Source organism: Uranotaenia lowii, chromosome 2 (genome assembly GCF_029784155.1).
Source record: "Uranotaenia lowii strain MFRU-FL chromosome 2, ASM2978415v1, whole genome shotgun sequence".
NCBI lineage: Eukaryota > Metazoa > Arthropoda > Insecta > Diptera > Culicidae > Uranotaenia > Uranotaenia lowii.
Window position 1 is genome coordinate 383,520,115 of NC_073692.1, and position 21,170 is coordinate 383,541,284.

Here is a 21,170-nt window from a genome sequence, read left to right on the forward strand (position 1 = left end):
TCAACCGCGTATTAAAATACCAATCAGAATTGATTGGTACCTAGGTAATTTAAAAAGGCTTCTTAGGTAAGCAATCGAAAAACATCATGCGATACAACTTTTTACAATGTTCAAAACTGCTCTTCAAGAATGTTACGCTTCAGCAATCACGAAATTTCTTGGACTTTTACTTCAGCAATATCTACCCATCGAATTGAAAAAACTTTTTGTTCATTTGACGGCTCTGTCTTCAGTGTAATTGTCGATCATAAATAACGATCATTTCACATTCAATTACCGGGGGACCGCTTTTGAAAGAAAAACCCTCTCTGATTTAACGATTTGTCACAACCGATACAAGTCACTCACTCAACACAAACCTCAAGCTGTCATGTTTGCAAATTGAGCCCACAACGATGGACAGCAGCTCAGCGGTCATCATCTTCAAAACCCCCATATGATAAATTTACTTTTTAATAGCGGACCCCCCGTTTGGAACTCTAATCACGTACTCGAGTAAAGGCTCCTCAACAACTTCTTTTTTTTTCATTCGTTACAATCGTCCAAACCGAAGCGATGAGACCTGCCGGCAAACTATTGCTGCTTGGAATCGTTTGAAATCGCTCGAAATCGCCCACCGAAACGACGACCTTCCGCAATTAAATCATTCCAGTTCAGAGACAGTCACTGGCTAGAAAATACCTGTATTAGAGCAAATTTTGATTTGAAAGGTGCTTTACCTGACTTATGAGGGTAAGACTTCTTGAGAAAAAGATAGTTGTGCTTGGGAAGAGTTTTCTTTTTTCGAATTTGGTGGTGTTCGCAATAGATTGGATTTATTGAAACTCTGATGACCAATAACTATGACTGTGATGATTTCTAGCTTCATTGCTTCAAAACCAAAAATGAGAAGTAAGACAGACGATAGTAGGGGGCAAAAAACCCATGAGCTATTGCAGATGATCCATTACGCGAAGAGACTTGCTTTTTTCTCTACTTCTTCTTCTCGAAACTAATCTAGCTAGCTAGACCTGACCAGGGGCACCAAATTGGAAGAAATCAAACTGACCTGATGAAAAAGAGGGATGTTGAGGAAGATGCTGAGGTCTGAGGTGATTATATTTTTAGCACTTTTACCAACTCGAAATTAGACGCTCCGAATTGGATTATATAGGCTGGTAGATGTAAATGGAAAATGGTAGCAGCCGCGAAGAAGTGTGTGTAGAATATGGTGTGAAAATCACCGAAATACAACCAATGTTGCAGTTGATTTCTTCGATCTTCCAATCATTTTTCAAAAGTAGAGCTGTAGAAAAAAGAAGATTGAATTAGAGAAAAACATAATTTCCCTATTGAATCTAAACTTATTACTAAGTACAGATTAAAAAGTCTTGTAATAAAAATCAAGAGAGCTCTCGTTAAAAATGGAAGATTTGAATTTGATTCTAAAATTTATAACCATTAATTATTCATAATCTGAATTGTAAATTCATAACACGCAGTTCTGTTATAACTATGTAAAATTGTTTTTTTGTTTTTTTATGCGTTAGAAATTACTTTTTACAATCACAACTTGAATCTATACATCGAATTCTGTTCCGTTATTCAATGAGATCTAAATTCCTCAAAGTGTGGATTATTTACCAATCCATACTGGAGGCCTGTCTGTCTGTCCATCCCAATGACGTAGGTTCCATTTTAAACAATCCTCAACAACGTTTTTTTTTTCGTTATTTCTCTACAACAAAAAACAGCCGGATGAAGAAAGCAAGAAGAAAAAAAAGTAGTCTCGAAAAACTGTGATCGGGCGAAAAATATTTGCCCAATATATTTCCACACCTTCGGTTTGACAATGTGGTGAAAATCGGTGTGGCGCGATATTCAAGAGCTTCTCCATTTGCGAGTGGCTGGCTGCGTGCAAAATGACAATGAATTGCTTTTTTTTTTTGAGAAATTTACAAGTGTTCAAGTGCAAATTGTAAAATGTTTGCGGTAGGTTTATCGGGAGGATATCAAATAGTGACGTGGAGCTAGCATGAGTTATCGTTTTTTTTTCAATGTAAATTTACGTCACTTTTGAAGAGCTGAAACGAAAACACTTTAATTATGAATGCTGGAAAAAACTGAATAAAAATGTTATGTACTTTTATTGAGATCATTTTATAACATTCTTAAAAATAATACATATTTAGAAAGTTTGCTCGATTGCGCGAAAACGTAATAAAAATAAAAACATACTAGCCACGATTGACCATAAGCAATCTTCAAAGATCGCTGCACGCCAATGCTAGAATTTTTATTTGCATAAAGAAATTCTAACTAATCTCAAAGCTTTAGAACAGTTTCATCAAACACCACTTTATTAAAAAAAAAAACTCGCATTTCATGTTTGCGATTCAGAATCTCATAGGCAAATTTGTAAACACGATTTTGACGCTAATCTTCGAATTTTAAGGTGGCTACTTTCAAATTCATCCACTGCGTATCACTTGGGTCATAAGTTGGTATAACTTTGCTTCACAAAACTTTTAATTCTCTTCATTACACTTTTATCTCCGAATGTGATTATTGAAACAGGGAAGAAATACGCCTACGCGCTAAAACGTTTTGCTTTTTACTTTGATTTCCACAAACATTTTCTACTCTCTCCAAGAACACTGAATTCTGCAGTATTTTAACGAGGAAAACTAAATCACTTTTAATGATCGCAGCGGTTGGTGTGGAAACCACATAAATGCCAAATTGGTCCAGGCATTACTACATCGATGGGTAGGCACAGGAAAGGTCTGTTGCATCAGCGATGCACAATAACGACGGTGAGCGTAGGTGATAGACAGCATTAATATGAGCTACAGTGCATTGATATATCATGCTACATTCGCATGACGTTCCTCTTGTTGGGCCTGGCCCACACATTCACCCTTCTTTGAGAAGAAAAAAATTAGGAAAAAAAATGTCATCAGCTGTTGTCTTTCTCAACTTCATCCTACTATGAATGAATTGTTTTTCTTGCTCAAAGTAGAATCTCATCCATAGACTATTAAATTGAAACACTGCATCATGATCCTTCATTCGATTAATCTGCACTGCACTGCAGATCTCTCTCGTGCTCTCATTAACGTGAGCAGGTTGATTTTCCTTGAACTTATGGAACTCTTTTATTAAGCCAACGAAAACAAATGATTTCCATTACCAACTATGAATCTTTCTGGAATTCAACAGCTATCCGCCACTGGTCCCAGACTCATTTGATTTGCGCTGCGTACGGGCATTCCGCCTTTCAGAATTCTGGATTCACTCGTTGAATATACATTTCGACTTTAAAATAAATCCATTTCGCATAGAATTTATTTTCAGTATGCAGACTCGCAGGTAGTGAATTGAAATTTCCTACGGAGCAGCAAATCTGCTTCGCACGTTACGGTGCCCAGTTAGCTCGCATTCGGTTGCAACATTGTAACGCAGTATAGTTTAACTTTTTCTTGGATAAAACTCACGAGCCTATCGTAAACGAGGAGACGAAATGTCTCGACTGGAATTTTCAATTTATGTCAGTGTCATTCCAATCGAGTAAAACCAAGCAGTCTTAAAGGCAGCCCTACAGCAGGGTTCTCTTTAGATAAAACCAACAAGTTTAGCTCGTATCAATGAGCAATTTGACTCGCTACTAGTCGCAGAACATTTATCTCAAATTGAAACGCAGTACCGTTTGCTCGCAAGTGCAGCACTTTCAGCTCCCATTACGGTACAGCACAATCAGCGCGTATCAAGACGTAGCTTCCAGTTCGCAATTGGCTGCAGCACATTCAGTTCGCAAAAGGTTGCATATAAACGCAGACTCACAGCACATAATCATTCACATATTTACATTGAGCTTTGAATGAAGCGCAGCAAAGTTTGTTCGTAGGCGCAGCACATTCAGCTCGCATTTCAGCGCAGCCCCTCACATCACATCTACCTTAGCCCAGGTTTTCAGTTCGCAATCCAGCACAGCACAGATGGCTCGTGGGCGCAGCACACTCGGCTCGCAGTTCAGCGCAGCACACTCGGATCGCAATTCGGCGCAGCTTTCCAACTCGCAATTCAGCGCAGTACAAATGGCTCGCAGTTTGGCGCGGCTCACTTGGCTCGCAATTCGGTGCAGCGTTTCAACTCACAATTCAGCGCAGCACAGATGGCTCGCAGGTGCAGCACAGATGGCTCGCAGTTTAGCGCAGCACGCTTGGCTCGCAGATCAGCGCAGCACACTTGGCTCGCAATTCGGCGCAACATTCAGCTCGCAATTCAGCGCAGCACAGATGACTCGCAGGCGCAGCACACTCGGCTCGCAGATCAGCGCAGCACACTTGGCTCGCAATTCGGCGCAACATTCAGCTCGCAATTCAGCGCAGCACAGATGACTCGCAGGCGCAGCACACTCGGCTCGCAGATCAGCGCAGCACACTTGGCTCGCAATTCGGCGCAGCTTTCCAGCTCGCAATTCGGCGGCAATGCCAACCCCTGATTCCACGTAGCATTGCTAGATCGCAATTCGATGCTCGCGAAATTCTCTTTTCGATATTTTCTAACATTTCTATTATATCGATTCCTGATTTCAATTTATTTTTTTTTCAAATCTCTTTTTGGCCAAAAATTGGATCCTGGAAGGATCGCCAAATGTGGAAACCACATAAATGCCAAATTGGTCCAGGCATTACTACATCGATGGGTAGGCACAGGAAAGGTCTGTTGCATCAGCGATGCACAATAACGACGGTGAGCGTAGGTGATAGACAGCATTAATATGAGCTACAGTGCATTGATATATCATGCTACATTCGCATGACGTTCCTCTTGTTGGGCCTGGCCCACACAGTTGGGTTGTTGAGAATTCACCCATTTGAAAGTTAGCTTTAAACAATTATTTGAAATGATATTTTCAACCGACGAAGAACGAAAAAAAACGCGTCCGATGCTGCCAACAAGTCATGGCCTCCTCCGTATTTTAAGTTCTGAATATAGACACTATAATTTCATATAGTCTGGCAAAGAGAATGACGGGAGTCAATCGAACTGTCATTCGCGCGGAGCCAATCGAGCATTCTATGATAATGTTCAAGCTCTTCCTAACTCTCTCTAGAAGCAAAATAACAAATAGTTTCTCAGATTAGTAAATTACATGCTATTTTTGTCACTTCTACTCGAAATCACTTTTAAAAAATATATTATGAGTTATAGTTGAAAAAATAGTGAACATTATGCTAAATAACTTTAGTCAATGTTACTAAAAAGCCAAAAAAAGCTTTGTGAATCACAATACTTCAACCATAATTTTCCAATAAAGTACACCGGGGCAAGTGCAAACGATCAACTTTTCTTTGTTACAAAAAAAATGAAAAATTGTTGTTTAGGCCCAAACAAACAATCTGACATAGATAAACTAAACTTTCTTTAAATTATTCACCAAAAAAACTGCGCTGTTTGATTACACGCGAATTCAAGTACGTTGCAGACATGAACAGTATGTTTTTGTTTTGCATAAATTTGGTCATTCAAAACTCATTGAAAATACGCCGGTTCCTTTGGCAGTACACATTTTACAGTCATTTGGTGCCATTTTTTTTTTCATTCAAATAGATAAGTTTAATAAGTTTATATGTATTCACACCGTATTCATTGGACGAACATCCAAAACAGTTCGGAAAATATATGAAAAGTGCTAAAAAAAAACGAAAAATAATTGGAATAATCAAACAAATAAAAACATATTTTTAGCAACCCTTAATTGCATGGACGAATTCTTCATTTGACTTATTCATGTTATTTTATAGTCACTGTTTTTAATTCATCATTGTTGAAGAAAGTTTGATTTATTTGATTAAAAAAAAGTTTGAAAAACATTATGAAGAGTCCATTTTGAACATATTATGGGCTTGTATGCACGAAAGGTTCGATAAGCTATGTATATTTGAATCGAAAAGCATATATTTTACATGTTTTGAATATTTCCCGGGATCCCGGGAAACAGGCCACCGGATTTCCCGATTCCCGGGAACGGGAAAATGGTCGGGAAATGGACACTCTACTCGCGATAGGCCAACATTTGCACTACTTAACGGTAAAACCCTTTTGAGAAAATAATATTCCGTTACATTAAAAACTCTATTATTTAAAGGATCTATAAACATTCTAAAGCCAGAACTGCCATAACTTGGATATACACCTTTTACTCAGGAACAATTTTTCGCTACTACTCCGCAAACAAACTCAAAATAATCCATTTAATAACAATATTCAACATAAAAACATAGTTGCAAATGAACGCGAGCTTAAAACTAAAGCTAGAAATGAGAAAATAGCGAAGGGTGTATAAACAAGGGAGATAAAATATTACGTGAGTTAGTTTCTATCTACGATAGCGCGTTGTTTTTTCATGAAAATTGATATTCCTCTATTCGAACATATAGAGGATGCTTCTAAAAATCGTTTATCTTCCATAAAAATTTAAAATTTCAAGTAATTTTTAATTAGCGATTTTAAATAGGTTGTATTTTTTTCAAACGCGTTTATCTCGATTCGCCAAATATGGAGATAGATCCTTTTCACGTGTTTGTACAGAAATAATATTCACTCTTGTCAACCCACACTGTAGGGCCAGTGCAAACGACACTATCGGAGTAAATGCAAACGCACCTTTAAGCCATATAACATCAGCTATTTCAGAAAAATTCATCTCCAAATGATTCAGCATTATAAAATAATGGTCAGAAGGGGCATCCAATGTTTTTTTTTTTAATCTGAAGCGGATATTCAAAACTCCGTAATGCCTTAGTAAATGAAGGTCTTTTGCTTAAAACGACAGTCCACAAAAATGAAGTCCCAAAACGTTATTGATATTGCAGGAAAACAGCAAATATATAATTAAAAGTTGATAAACTATAAGGGTATATACGGGCGCCAGTATTGGCGAAAAATTGGCCTCAGCCATAACCTCAAACTTTGATGAGCTGACGGCCTCACCAGTGATGCTAGGCGCGTTACTAAAATCAGTATTTGTTTTTTTAAAACTAATTATAATATTTCTGAATTGATTAATTTTTTTTAACAATCAACAGCTAATCGTTTGAATTCATTATGGGGCGTCTCTAATAAAATTGATGAAGATAAGCCATCTTCCGCTAATGAATTTTCAAGGTGAATTTAAAACATCTGAAATATATTTTCATGTACTGCTCGGTAAAGTAAAAAGAGTTGTTTCCAACTTCTAAACGAATGCAAAATCATTCACTGTTACAAAAAAAAAGTAAATTAATAAAAGCCACGTTGATGTTGACTATGAAAATAATAGCCTGCATGCTCTGATTATTTATAACATTTTCACATAATTCGCTACATCGTTTAAGTGTGCGATACAGACAGTTGTTATTCAGTTCAGATAAATGTTGCGTTTAATTTCATATTCTAATAGAAATCTAGGGGAAAGTTGCAAATTCTCAGTACTCATGAAAACGTTTTTCAATAAAAATTCAATTTAAAATATAATCATTTTCCAAATATCATTGCACTTGGCAGCCCTGACCACCCAAAAAATCAAAACACGAGCATCTGTGTGTCGCTTTTCCACAGGGCGAATTTGTCGATATTAGTACCGCAAAATCGCGTTTATCGTGCGCCCTTCTCAAAAATTGATTCTGTTCTCCCATGGTTTGAGGTTAGGGCTGAGGCCTCCTGCTAAGGTGGTGTTGGTGTAAAACTGTCAATATATCCTAATACCGGAACATGTATTAAATTCGTTTTACACAGACGCACCTGTAAATTAGCTTGTAAATAACATTGCGCCCATAAACGGGGCAAGTGCAAACTTGAAATTTTTTCCACAAAATTTCCGTTGCTTCTTACCAACATTTTTTAATTTTTCATTTTCAACGGGAATTTGTTGAAAACTATTTTAGTGATTCAACGAACGACAATTGATAATTTTTGGAAACACACATATTTTTCTAGGACATGTGAAAGTTGAACTATGGTGAAATCCGTTTGCACTTGCCCCGGTGTACCTTATTTAGAAAGTTTGCTCGATTGGCTCCCGTCATTCTCTTTGGCAGACCATATGAAATTATAGTGTCTATAGTTCTGAATGTGTATAAAAACATCGAAATATAGGTGGCCAAGATATCCCACAAAATGTGGCCCACGATTCCAAACAAGCTATGTTTTGCAAATTGGTTGCGTTTGTGTGACTTATTGGTGTTTCATCAAAAATTCCTATTTCATTTTTGATTCGCAGCTTGAAGTTGTATTGAAAGTAAATCGTAATAAAATTATATATGAAATGGGTTAAAAAGATCTTTTTTTTATTTTGAACTTTTTCTTAATAACTCTGATTTAGTACAATAAGATCAAATTGAAGGAGAAGGAGCAGTGTGCAGTAACTCCTTCCTCACTCTTTCAAAATCTTTCATTTTTCGCTAGATACTATTGAAGTTGTTCTTATCGGCCGATTTTCGAAAATTTGTAAAATCAACCCCCCGAGCGAGCTCTAGGACCGCGCCTGTGTTTGAGAGAATTTTTCTCAAGGCTAGAAGAAAACTGAATGATTAATTTTGAGTTAATATTACTAAACAGTTCTCCATATTTTTTTAAACATATTTGATAAAATTTTGGGATTTTTATAATTTTGTTTTCATAGTTACTTTTTCGTTCCCTCGAAAAGTACGTGTATGGAAAATTGCGCAACATGAAAACTCCAAAGCATTTCTAATATTTACGTTGTTAAAAGATTGGTGAGCCACTTCGAGGGCTTTATGTTGAATAGTAACGACTAAAAAAAGAAAATATTATTTAAAAAGGTACACACACAGGAAATATTTTTGATTTATCATATATCTAAATCAACGAAAGGTCAGCCTCATCAGCTGAATCGTAATCGAATGAACCCCACTAGTCTAACGTTTCGATACGTTTAGTATACCTGTTTTTAGATTATTCTTTTGAGAAATTTATCAGGTAGAACTGAAATGTAACACAAACGACTTTACGTAAACTTTTTATAATTTTTCAAAATAAGTGCCAATGGAGTTTAGAAGCATTCGGATAATATGTCCTATCGTTCGATGATACATTCGATTTAACTTTCCTGGAAGGAACGAGTTAAGGTACAACAACAAAAGGGAATTATGGTCGGAAAATGGTAGAGGCGTAGGAAAGGTTCGTTTTGTTTAGTACCTGTCGGGTTGTTTTATTTCTCACTCCCAAGGATGAGATTCCATAGTTTATGAAATGGGTTTTGTGGCGGCTTGCTCTTACTCTCCACCCACAGAGAAAATCCCAGATCCAGATGAAAACAAAATGAAAAATGAAAAAAAAAACAAACCGAAGGAAAATTGCTGAGATATGAAAGTGGAAAAGATTTTTCCACCCACTTGTTGCTTCTTGGTCTCTCTCTCTCTGGCTCGATCCATGCTCTTTGTGTATATTAGTATGATGCGATCAAAAGTGCGACTGGTGTGTTTTCCGTAACGCCATTTGATATTTGCTCATCGTTATGTGGATTATTGCGGGAAAGAGCGATGAAGTGTTCTAGTTTAATTTTTCTTCCTAGCTGTTATTACTCTTAACAGGAAAATAATGACTGGCACTTACCGCAAACAAAGTATGACGTCAAATTGCACACTGGTGAGCATATGTTAGGTACCTATGTGTTCTAATCCAGCTAAAAACCTAATTAACATCCACAAGAAAACTTCCTCCAGGCCAATAGGTGAATTTATTCGAAGTTTTTTTTCACATGCCCAGCATATAGTTTGAACTGGCCCAACTTTAAGATATATTATCGACATGTGCAACTGACAGTTGAAAAAACGAATGAAAATCGAGCGAATATTTATAAATTAATCACACTCTGTTTTGATGAAGCCAAAAAAAAGGAAAAAAACGAAGAAGACTCATGCTTACACTTCATTATCGCTGCAAGTAGGATTGGGATGTGTGGAAATTTATGTATTTTTCAGTAACAAACCATATGCCACTAGTAATTTTGGAAAGAATCTTTATTTTGTCTGCCTGAAATATCCAACGTTTCAAGGTTTGAAATGTTAGATGATAAGTTTATGGTCTGAACTTAAAAGTAATATACTTTTAAAAAAATCAATTTTAAAAATCAATTGGAACACTTGGTTTATTTAAGCAAACAAATCAGTGAATTATTTTTATTCATTGTGTAATTTTAACCACACCATTATCGAATACCAACTGCTGGTTTGCCTACAGGAGGTCAAAAATTTGCGCAAATTTACCAGAGACCATAAACACTGTCAGATTGATAAGATCAATGTCTTCTTGCTGTCTCGTTTTCGTTGGCTCAACCAAAACGAAGCGCTGAAGAAACAAAAGCGAGGCCGATATTACCAATTTTTTAACCTGTCGAAGAAAGTGAAGTCACAACCCCGGTCGCGTCTTTTTGCTGTCTCGATTTCTCTCTCAATGGCGATGGTTTTTTTTTTCTTTCAATCCGTTTACTAGTAGTAACATTAGCTCGGTTCGGTGCTGAGCTGTCGCAAAAGATTTACCGAAAAATTACCCAAAAGTAATTACCAGTCGCAATTCGAGTGATTTATTGGATTTTTTTCCTCAAGCCTCTGTTGTTTGTTGTTGCGCTGTAGCGTGTTTTAGGCGAGATTAAATTTTGATACGATACGATATTGGATGGGCTCTTTTTTTTGGTTTAACTCGATGTGATCGGTCGATTTCAACCTTTTTTGAACATGGAACTTGAGGGTTCTATTTTGCATTTTGACTTAACTAAGAATTAATAAATAAGATTTTTATTGGGAATTTAATCTTCGAATATAAATTGAAAATGAAAAAACACGAACAAGTGAATCAAAAAGCTCATGGGCACATTTCGGACTCCAAATTAAGATTACAAAAAAATAAGAAAACTGACATAAAAGAAATCTGTAGTAAATGTAATATGATTTTAAATACTACCATTTGCTCCATAAAACGTTTCAAATGATCAAGAGCCAATTTACAGATTCTTTGAATTGAGCTCCTTAGAGCCAAAGGGGTAAAAACCTAAAAGTGTCTAAAACCTTTTTACGAGAAAACATTCCTTAAACGTTTGCGTGTTGCGAAATTTTCCATATAGTTTTCAAAAATTGATAGTTCTCTTTCAAACAAATGACTTGAGGGTAAAAATCTGAAAAGCCGAAAATTGAACAAAATATTTTTGTTTTTTTATTTATTGATTTGTATTTAGTTGAAATAAATTACCGTGCAGACTAACATCTTAAAGATTAAAGAAAACTGCTTAAAAGGTCAATTATCGTTGATAAAGGTTTGCTGCACAATAAACGAAAATCATCAAGTTCGGGAATTTATTCTACAGAAACAGTTCTGTACTTCGAAAATTTTCGGTAATTGATCAATATGATGTTTTGTTCTCAACGAACCTCGTTAATCGGTTTTCGACTTTATAACGAGAGGCCCGACACGCTTCCGGTTTTAAGCAGGTGGCTTAAGCGCCACTTCCGTTTGGAAGACCACCTACCCTTTCTTATCTTGCCCAGCTGATGAGACTCGGTCGCGAGTTCCTTTTGATTCCCGATTTTGGGAAAGAAGCGGAAGGGACTCTAAAGAGGGATCCGTACTTCGACCCCTGAGGGCCGCCCCGAAGTCGAGACAAAACCCGAGAGAAGTTCGAGGAAATGGGAGTTAGCTGTTCGTTACGAAAGCAAGCTAGGGGCGCTAATCATTGGACAAGACCAAACCCCTTACCTGGATCTGAAGAGACAGAAATCGATTGGTTTCGCGGCCAATCTCCGCAGCAAAGGAACAAAAATAAATCCCGAACAACGAACAGCGTGTGACTCCCTTTCCAGTTATCCCAATCAGACTTTCATAGTCAAAACATTCGCATTTAGCTTACAATAATTAGTTGGATTTATTGTATTTTAATGTGTGTCGTGTTGTGATTACATAATACTGTTTAGGCCTAAACGATTTTTTCCCTCTTTCTAATTCTACCTAGCAGTGCATGTTGGTGGAGACGCTTGGTTTTTCGCTAAATTACTTAGCGATTTTGCTTGGGAAAATCATTTGATTTTCATTTACTTTTTCGATTTTTCCACCGCGTGGGTGGTGAAAAGAATGGCTACTTTTTGGCTCGCCTGTCCGTTCCCAAATTCCGATTAGTCCGCCGGAAAAACGTGACGGATCTAATCCTTCGCAAACGCAACGTAAAGGCTAAGGTTGCGATGCCTCGAAAATGATACTGTACAGTTTCAATCACTAGAGCGACATGTCGGATTTGTATGAGTACTCACGTTTTTCGATTAATGCTTCAGCGGGGTTTGTTTCACGGCGAACCTCGCTGGTTTTGCTGCCGTGCTCCAACCGTCCAGTATTGTCGTTCGACGATCAGTTCGCTATGGATGAAGTGCTGGTGCTGGTGCAGCAGACCACCTTTTTTTGCTCGGTGGTTACCGCGTGGCTCGGCGCTTCGTAGTTGTGACCGCTGTTAAAATGAAACCGCAAAACGTTAAGCTGGCCAATCTGACCGTATGCTTAAAGGGAGCTTACTCTAAGCCCCACCGCAACGACAAATGGGTGGTAAAATCGGTCTGGTAATTGTGGTGGCGTGTTGCTGTAGAGTCGATGGTGGGCACGTCGCCCGGATGACCTCGTCTACGAGGGCGCCTGGTCAGATGGGTCTTGTCCGTTCTCCTTTCACCGCCCCTCGACTGCGGCGAAGATTCCAGGTAGCCGCGTCGCCGGCCACAGGCGGGCGTCGTTAGTGCCCGTTGCGGGTCGTTGTAGCCGGTGAGGGTTCTAGCACAAAACATAAATTCGTCTCACCTAGGGCCTTTCAAAAGTTTAACTTTTACGTACCTCGGGTTTTATCACACCTTGCCTTTCTAACACTGGCCACAACCTTTCCTACTACTTTTTCTGTACGGGCTTAAGAGAGAGAATTGATTTTAAAGTGGGACACCAAGTTGGGGATCACAAGCTGAACTTAAACAATTTACCAATTGAATTAACTATTACGCGAGCTAGTAATTAATCAACTAGGCGAACTTTCCTCTTCTGATTACGAGTGGTAAGTGAGTAGATGAGCCTCTATAGCCCTCTGACTGCCTGATCAAACCCGAATTTGAAACCGGAACTACCCGATACGACGTAGTCTGATCGGGAAGTTAAACAATTAATTCTTATTTCCAAGAGCTCCCGAATAGACCTTGTCTCCCCCTTCTGAACCCGAATCCCAGAAACCAATCCCCTTGCTTTCGTAAATCTAGGTGCACAAAGTGCACACGAAAGAGGTCATTAACCTGACGCCAAAGCAAGAGCGTGGTCGGTGGTCCTCTAGGAGGTGGAGACCCAAGTCATGCTTCCAACGAGAAGTGTGTCGGTCGATTGAAGGCGTTAGCTGAAGGTTTACTGATTTAATGATTGATGGGGTGGTGCTGATAAATAAACTTATGATTTTTGGCTCTTTATTTTTCTATTGATTTTCCATTTGTAATTGGTAACAATAATCTGATCTATGTTACCCGTTTTATTTTGATAATAATCTACATTGGATTTGACATCACCACTTGGCCAAACTATGTGTTTAGAAAGATTAATAATTAAGTTTCTATAATGTACCCGTTACAACTTACCGAAGCTCGTTTATGTGAACAAATCTCTTCGCAATAAATTTTAGGTTAAAAAACACCGACAACTGTTAAATATGAACACTCAGGGTTTAAAAGGTCATTAATAAAATAAAATAAACTGTTAGATAAAATAAAAACTGTCACTGTCAAGACAAACGTCAAAATGCGTTTGTCCTTTTTGTACATTTTTAACATTTCCCATCTCTCTTGCAACCGTAACAAATGGTCTAGAGATCAGTGGTCGGCAACCTTTTGAGTCAGAAGTAGAAGAGCCAAAAACTTCAAACTTTCAACATTTCAGAGTTTCAAAGAGTCATATTAAAAATTCATTGTTTTTGTTTGTAATAAAAAAAAGCAAAATATATAGATGCTCAATAAACATAAGTTTTACGAAAATAACATTAGAGTTTTTTCTAACTCATGGATATTTTTTTTAAATCTGTTTCTAATTATACAGTACATGGATTCTCTTCTGGATCGTCAACTCTTCTAACATGGATTGATTTAATATCAATTTTAATACGTTGGCAGATTTCGGGTTAAGGGAAAAAGTAAAAGGAAATAAATTTTAATCAAATTATCAAGCTTGACATTTCCCCAGATTTAGCTAATCTTTTCTTAAATCCAGAAGTATAAGGTTAAATTCAAATAAGAATGAGTAGCCGAAAATTTTCATCTTCAAAATTTATGCTTACATTGGTAACATATGTCATTAAAAATTTAGAATTTTCGAATTTCATGACATCAATTGGACTTGTCTTCAGAATTCTGTGCATCTGGCAAACTCAAACATCTCATTTTATGTCACATGTGATTCTTCAGTATTGTGCGTTTGCTGGAATGGAAAATGCAATTCAATACATTGTAGATTGTTCATTAATGCTTGCTAAAGCTTAGATTACTGGTAATAAAATCTGTAGTTTAACCAGAATCAATCTGTAATTATGTAATTTTGTAGCCATAATTGAAAATGCGTTACAATAAATAAAGCAACAACACATTTCAACTGACAAGATCAATTCAAGGATATTTTCAAACTTTCAAAACAAAAATGAATAGGAATAAATTAACGTTTATTAACTTTTCATCAAAAATGAAAAAAAATATGTTCGTTACTAAGACTTATTTCAAAATTGCTGTGCTTTTGGTAAATAATGGCTGCAGGCATCACAAATTATTTAAAAAAAACAGCTTCGTAATGCAAAGGTCAATTTCCATAATTTTTCAGTACGTATCCAGGCCGGGCAAATCCGAGCATTAGGTTTATAATTAATAAACTCAAAACAAGAAAAAATCCGGATAAATTCAGCTAAAATCTAAGAATTTTCCATAAAATGACAAGAGAAAAGCTGGAAAATGAATACATGAAAAATCATTTTCACCAAGGCTCATAAGCGACGTTTAAATCTTATTTCTAAATTCCAAAAAATATATGCGAATTTATTTCGCTAAAACGAGCTTAAAATTTGAAAATTCGTCAGAATTGTGGATAATCTGGGAGAAAACCGAGCCTTTTTCCTCTGGGCCACCGAATCAGAGCGGACATTTACCAATTTTTTTCTTTTAAAATCCGGGCAAGTACGGTTAAAACTGGGCAATCTGGAATGCTTATCTATTTCGAGATACATTAAAATTATCGCTTGAATTCAAATAAATAAGATTGGATTAAGGTGGTTTTTCCAATATTTTTTTTAATTTTTTTACGCTTCAATGTTTTAAATATTTTTCAAAATGCTTGATTAATTCAAATACGATTTTGGAAATTTCAACTAAACACTTTCCATAGAGGGCAAAACAGTACTTGCGAGTGCATAATGTATATAAAATCTGATGAGGGTTACGTTATTTGATAACAAAACAGAGGCTATATAAGAACTTCTTTTTTGTAAATGATTAACTTTGCTACAACTCAACTTTTGTGTTCGATCGAATAAAAAATGTTTTGGAATAAATAATTTGAACTTAGTTTTTGTTCTTTGAAAACAACAGTTAATCTTTGCACTTAAGGTTAATGATTCGCGAGCCGCAAGTTGTCGACCATGAGTGACCAACATTTTCAGCCGGAGCGCCAAATTTTATAAATGAGAAAGATTTTCGGGCCACAAAAATTCCCAAGCATTGTTTTTTTTTAATCCAATTTTTTAACAAGTTTATTTAATTAAAGCTATAAATATACATTAAAAAGTTTTCAAAATATCTTAGAATTAAAAAGGAATTAACTAATGGCATTTATATAACTTTATTTCAATGTACCTTTAAATGAGATATTAGAGAAGATATGTAGAAAAATTGAAAAAAGAAAACAAATCTACTTTTTTAAAGGTTATTTGGAGAAAAGCTATTATTACCAAAGATATTGTAATCTAACCATTTTCAAACTTTAACCGGGTTTGGTAGAAATTTCAGAACACGTATAGAAATAAATTATCAATTTCGAAAGTAATTTTCAACTTTGGTGAGCAAGGTTGCCGAAAGCACAGAAAAATCTATAATTTCGAAGAATTTGAGCCAACTTTCATCACAGAATCAGGTAACAGAACAAAGAATTTCAGAAATATTCACAGATTTTACAGCATTTAAAAATTGTATACGTTTTTTCCAAAATTGATTTTTTGAACCTCAATCAAAATTTTGAATTTTTAACAACTGATAAACTGATATAACACTGCACCAAATTTCCATTAACCTTAGGTTCGTGTCTCAACTGCATAGTTAGTGATTAATACACCGGTACTGATGGCGTTAGCATTAAAAAATTACTCCACGTGCTCTACCACGTAGAAAAATATATAGAAATTTCATTATCTACTAAGCATTTTTAGCCTGCTTCAAGTTTTGTCCGTGCAAAAGTATAAGTTGCAATGGTGTTCAATTTATGTTATGTTTTTCTTCCAGTGAAAAAAGGTCCCGAAGGTTGAAATGTACTAGATTTATTGAACTTTCAAATTTGAGGAACAAAATTTGAAACGTATGAAAATCAACTCTTCATATTAAGAAAAGGGTTTCAATCATTAGGATAGTAAAATTTAAAAAATAATTTTATAATAGAGTAAGAGTTTAAAAAAATTCAAGAAATTATTTAAGCAAATGTATAAGTCATAAATTCACAGATTTTCAAAGCGAAAATGTTCTTTATCTTATTGAGGAAAAAAGGGATCTTCTGGTGAACGTTTGTTTCTAGGCACTTTATAAGAGAATATACTTTTACCTCTCCGACACATTACCAATAGGCTAAATCGTCAGATGTAACTTAGTCAAGTTCTTCAATTCAGTTGACTTCATAGAGGCCAAAAATGCTCATCGTGCCCCGATCAATGAATGATGAATGGAATTGATTATAGTGAAAAATTCAAAATTTAATGATAGTGAAATTGAGGAACAATGTGTACATCATGTTGCAGTGCGTACAACAGCTTTTTTCCGGTGCTCAAAAATTATAAAATTTTCGTCACTTGAGTCACACCTAGTTGGTTATTTTTAATATTTGTGTAAAGATGATAATGAGATTTCTTTTTGGGTGCAAAATAAATATTATATGAACTACAAAACTGTTTCTCGTGAAAATTTATTAGAGAAAATACTTTTTTCCTCAGAAAAGAGGGGTGCTCAGTTCACTTCTGGTGCTCGTGATGCCCTTATCCCCCTACCTTCAAAGAAATTAAAAGCATGTACACTGTCTATTCAGCTTTGAACTTCCTTAACATTTAACTCTGATTATATTTCCTGTTCAATTTTTTTTATCAAGAATAAATCAATTTTCGTAATATGTATAACATACTTTTTGAACTTTTACGATTTAAAAAAAAGGTATATCTCTAGACTTTTGGACGAATGTGTCCATATGAAAATCATATTTTCTACCCAACAACTTGCAAACAATTTCATCAAAAATTAAAAAAAAAAGTTCATGAGATTCATTTTTTTAAAATTCAATTGAATCATTTTTCATTTTCTTCACTTTTGTCAGAGTTTTATTGACTAATCAAGTTATTCCCATAAATAGAAATTCTAGAGTCTAGAGCAGTTAGATTTTTTAGTTTAAGTCAGGCATGTCAAACTCGTTTAAGTGTGCGGGCCGCATTAAAAAATTTCTATGACGTAGAGGGCCGCAGTCAAGATCAGTTAAATCGGTACATTCAGCTTTAGTTTTTTTTGCAGTTATATTTTACATAAAAATCAGTGGTGTTTTTTTTTGTGACAATTTAAGACGGGGCTACGCGGGCCGCATCGACCTAAGCCGCGGGCCGCATACCCTTAGTTTGACATGCCTGGTTTAAGTCAACTTAATTTTTTTTTTTTGGCTTGTGATGTAGCTCAGTTGACAAGCCAGTTGCTTCCTGAGCCGATGTCCGTGAGTTCGAGGCCAAGAGTAAACATCGAACACAGTTGTATCGGATAAGTTTTTTAATAACTGTCCGCCAACTGCAACGTTGAAATAAGTCGCGAATGCCATAAAAAATGGTAAAACCACTATAATCGAAACAAAAAAAAAGTTTAAATCTACAATATCCAGCGTAATTTTTTATTCAATCGATTAACCTTTTCGAGAACTTCACATATGTTTGTTTTATATTTCAAAAATCATCTTGTCAAATTTAGATAATATGTGTTACATGTTTTCTGCGATGTTGTAGTTTGAATGTTGAATGTTGAAAAAAAGTCCTATTTTTGTAGTGTTCCTGTATCTTAGCTCACAAATATTTTGGAAACTTCAAATAATTACATTATAGTGTAATAGCTGATAAACCATTTAAGGAAAATCTGAGATAAAAATATCATTACAGTAAAAAGTACCGGTAGTTTAAAGTTGAAGTGAGAGTGCGCACATTTCTCAATTCTATAGAATTAAATGAATGCTTCCAAGTCATTTAAGTGATAAAATTATCAAATTTTATTATTATTATTATCATTTTTTATATCTTTTCTATTTTGCGTTTAATTAACTTCTCAATTTTTGGTTATATTTTATTGCAGTCTTGGAAAATTTTCTCAAAATATCTATCATGTTATGCTATTTGGTCTTAAATGTCAAGATTCTATGAAAAAATGTTTAAAAACTTATCTCTGTAAATTGTAAAAATTTCACAATGTCCCTAATTATCTGATTTAATACATCACATGATTTTGCAACGTGCTAATAGGTACAAATTTAAACACCAAATAGTGAAAAAAAATAACGCGACGAGGAAAACTGTTAACTGCATCGAATTTCTGAAATCAAATTGTATAAAGCTGGGTATCTATAAGTCGGCGGTGATGATTTCGTTTTTTACCTTTCTTTTAAAAACAATTATTAAAACGAAGCGATTCGACATAACAGAAATAAATGAGAGCGAGCATTGTTACCTTATTATTAGGAAATTTAAAATGAATAGGTTAAAGATATGTTTAATAATCCGATTATTATACCGATGATTTTACCATTGTAAATAAATATTCAGGCTTAATACCACACATTTGTAAAACGGTTTAAATTTTCAATATTTTATATGGATTATCTACGGAATCCTTGAACGACTTAGTTGTATGAAAGTTAAAAAAATCAAATTATGGAGCTGTAGGATACAAGTCCAGTGTTGATTCATTATTTTGGAGCTAAATCAAGTTTTGCACAAAAGCAAAAATTCGTTTCTTACCAGATTATCAAACGACTTCAAAGTTTACACCGGTCACAGTAACAGTTTCAGTAGTTTTACTAATTTTTATCTTGTTTTGAATTGAATTTTTAACTCCCACGTTTATATATCTAAAATAGCACTTAGCTTTTCACAAATTTTCTGTCAGCCTTTTTTATCTTCTTCAGATTATTGCCGCAAAACTCACTTTTCACTAGTCACGATGCCCCCCAACTTCGTATTTTTTGAATATATTTTCTTCAAGAACTTTTTTATTTCAACTGCTTCCCAAATCAGAAATCCAGACACGATCAATCAACGATATGAAACACAAATCTCGCGTAGCCGAGAAAGACGAGATCACCAACGATCCAGCGTGCACAGAGAAACGAAACGTTAAATGAAACCGACCGAAATTGCACGAAAACTCGTCGGAAGCGCACCAACCGAACCAATCTTAACGCTGCCAATGTTCCCAAAGAACTGAATTTTGGCTAGACACCGGCGGACGACGACGAATCGCTCGACGGATGGATCAATGCTCTTCGTTTTGACGGTTTCAGTCTTACTTCGAGCGCGATTTTTCCGCCCTCCATTCAATAACAACCACCCTCTGCTCTGAACGCGGGATGAGAGATCCATCCGGCGAATCGGCGCAGTAAAAGAGAAACCCTCTTATTTGCGCGAAAATTACTGCTCGGGTGAGCATTTTACTCTTCCCGGCTACTGCTGATAAGGGCTTCCACCCCAAGTCACCCAGAGATGCTAAGGGGGAGTGAATGAAATAGCAGCAAAACAAAACATCAACCCCCCTGCTGCGTGGGGTGATGGCGCAGCAAGTTGTTTGTAAACAGAGAGCATTTTGCTGGTTTTTCGGTCAAGAGAGGAAGCTTTTGTGAGATAGGGATAGAGGAGCTTTGAAAATAGGAGCTTTGGAAGATAGGAAATGCATCTCGCTCGGGAAAATTTAACCAGAGTAGCCAGAAGGATTTTTTTTTGCAACTTCGCACTAAAATATCAATTTTCCTTACTTCGGTTGCATAAAGGCCTGCTTTTCCTACCGAACAAAAAACAGTGTCGAAAAGTAGTGCTTGGGATATTGTTTTTAAAACGGTGTAAAAATTGTTACTTTTCGATACTGTTTTGATTCTGAAGAAAAAAAACTTCAATCTGCTTCTTCATTCGCAATTACATTCTGAAGGATATGAATATTTTGCATTAATAACAAAAAAAAACTTTGTATGCAACTCGTTCTTTCATGACTTGGCGCAATTACCCAACTCGGCAAGCCATGAAAAGTGTACAACTTGTGCTGAAAAAGTCTTCTTTTTGAAACTTGTTGCATGAATAACTTTTCAAACATGTTCAACACTATCGAATGGTCATCGCGCATTGGTATTAAATTTCTCACCGTAGAGATCCTTTTATTTTATCACACAGATAACATTGGTGTTATTCGGATTTTACATCTAGTGCATTAAATTACTTAATTCTTTCGAGGCTATTAATGATGATTTATAAGTATGTTATAAATCATGCTGATCTTGTTGTCTGCTGCTATTACTGATTCTAACAATTTGTCAAATGTAGAGTAAAACAAAAAAAATAGTGATGGAGCCTAAAAATAGGCTCTTTATACGTGTTCTAAACGATAGTACGCAAAAAAGTAAGCTTCTTTACTCATTAAAAATTAAAAATCGTACTTTTTAATAGAGAATTTGAAAAATAAGAATCAAGGGACTCAGTTCGGTCTAAAAAAAAAAATTATTCAAATTCTGACAATCCACAACAGGAAGTTTTTGGAAACGAGAGCGTCTTTCATTATCGAATTTATTAATTTATGTTCTTAACGCTTTGAAGTACAGGTATCGAATCGAAAAACCGAACGGACTGAAGATTATATTCTAAACGTACTTTTCATCTTTCCCTTCAA

General features: G+C 35.7%; 1 protein-coding gene across 2 annotated transcripts in view; it reads right to left on the reverse strand.

Moving 5' to 3' along the window:
* LOC129749916 (cAMP-dependent protein kinase catalytic subunit PRKX) overlaps nt 1-19,731 on the reverse strand; it is a 293,573-nt gene extending 273,842 nt beyond the window's left edge. The window contains exon 1 of one of the 2 annotated variants that reach the window (XM_055745041.1): nt 19,259-19,731. The gene's annotated coding sequence lies outside the window, so the exon portion shown is untranslated. Of the gene's footprint in view, nt 1-12,284; nt 12,447-19,258 lie in introns of those variants that run through there. The other variant, XM_055745042.1, reaches the window with a different exon arrangement.
* Nucleotides 19,732-21,170: the final 1,439 nt, after the last annotated feature.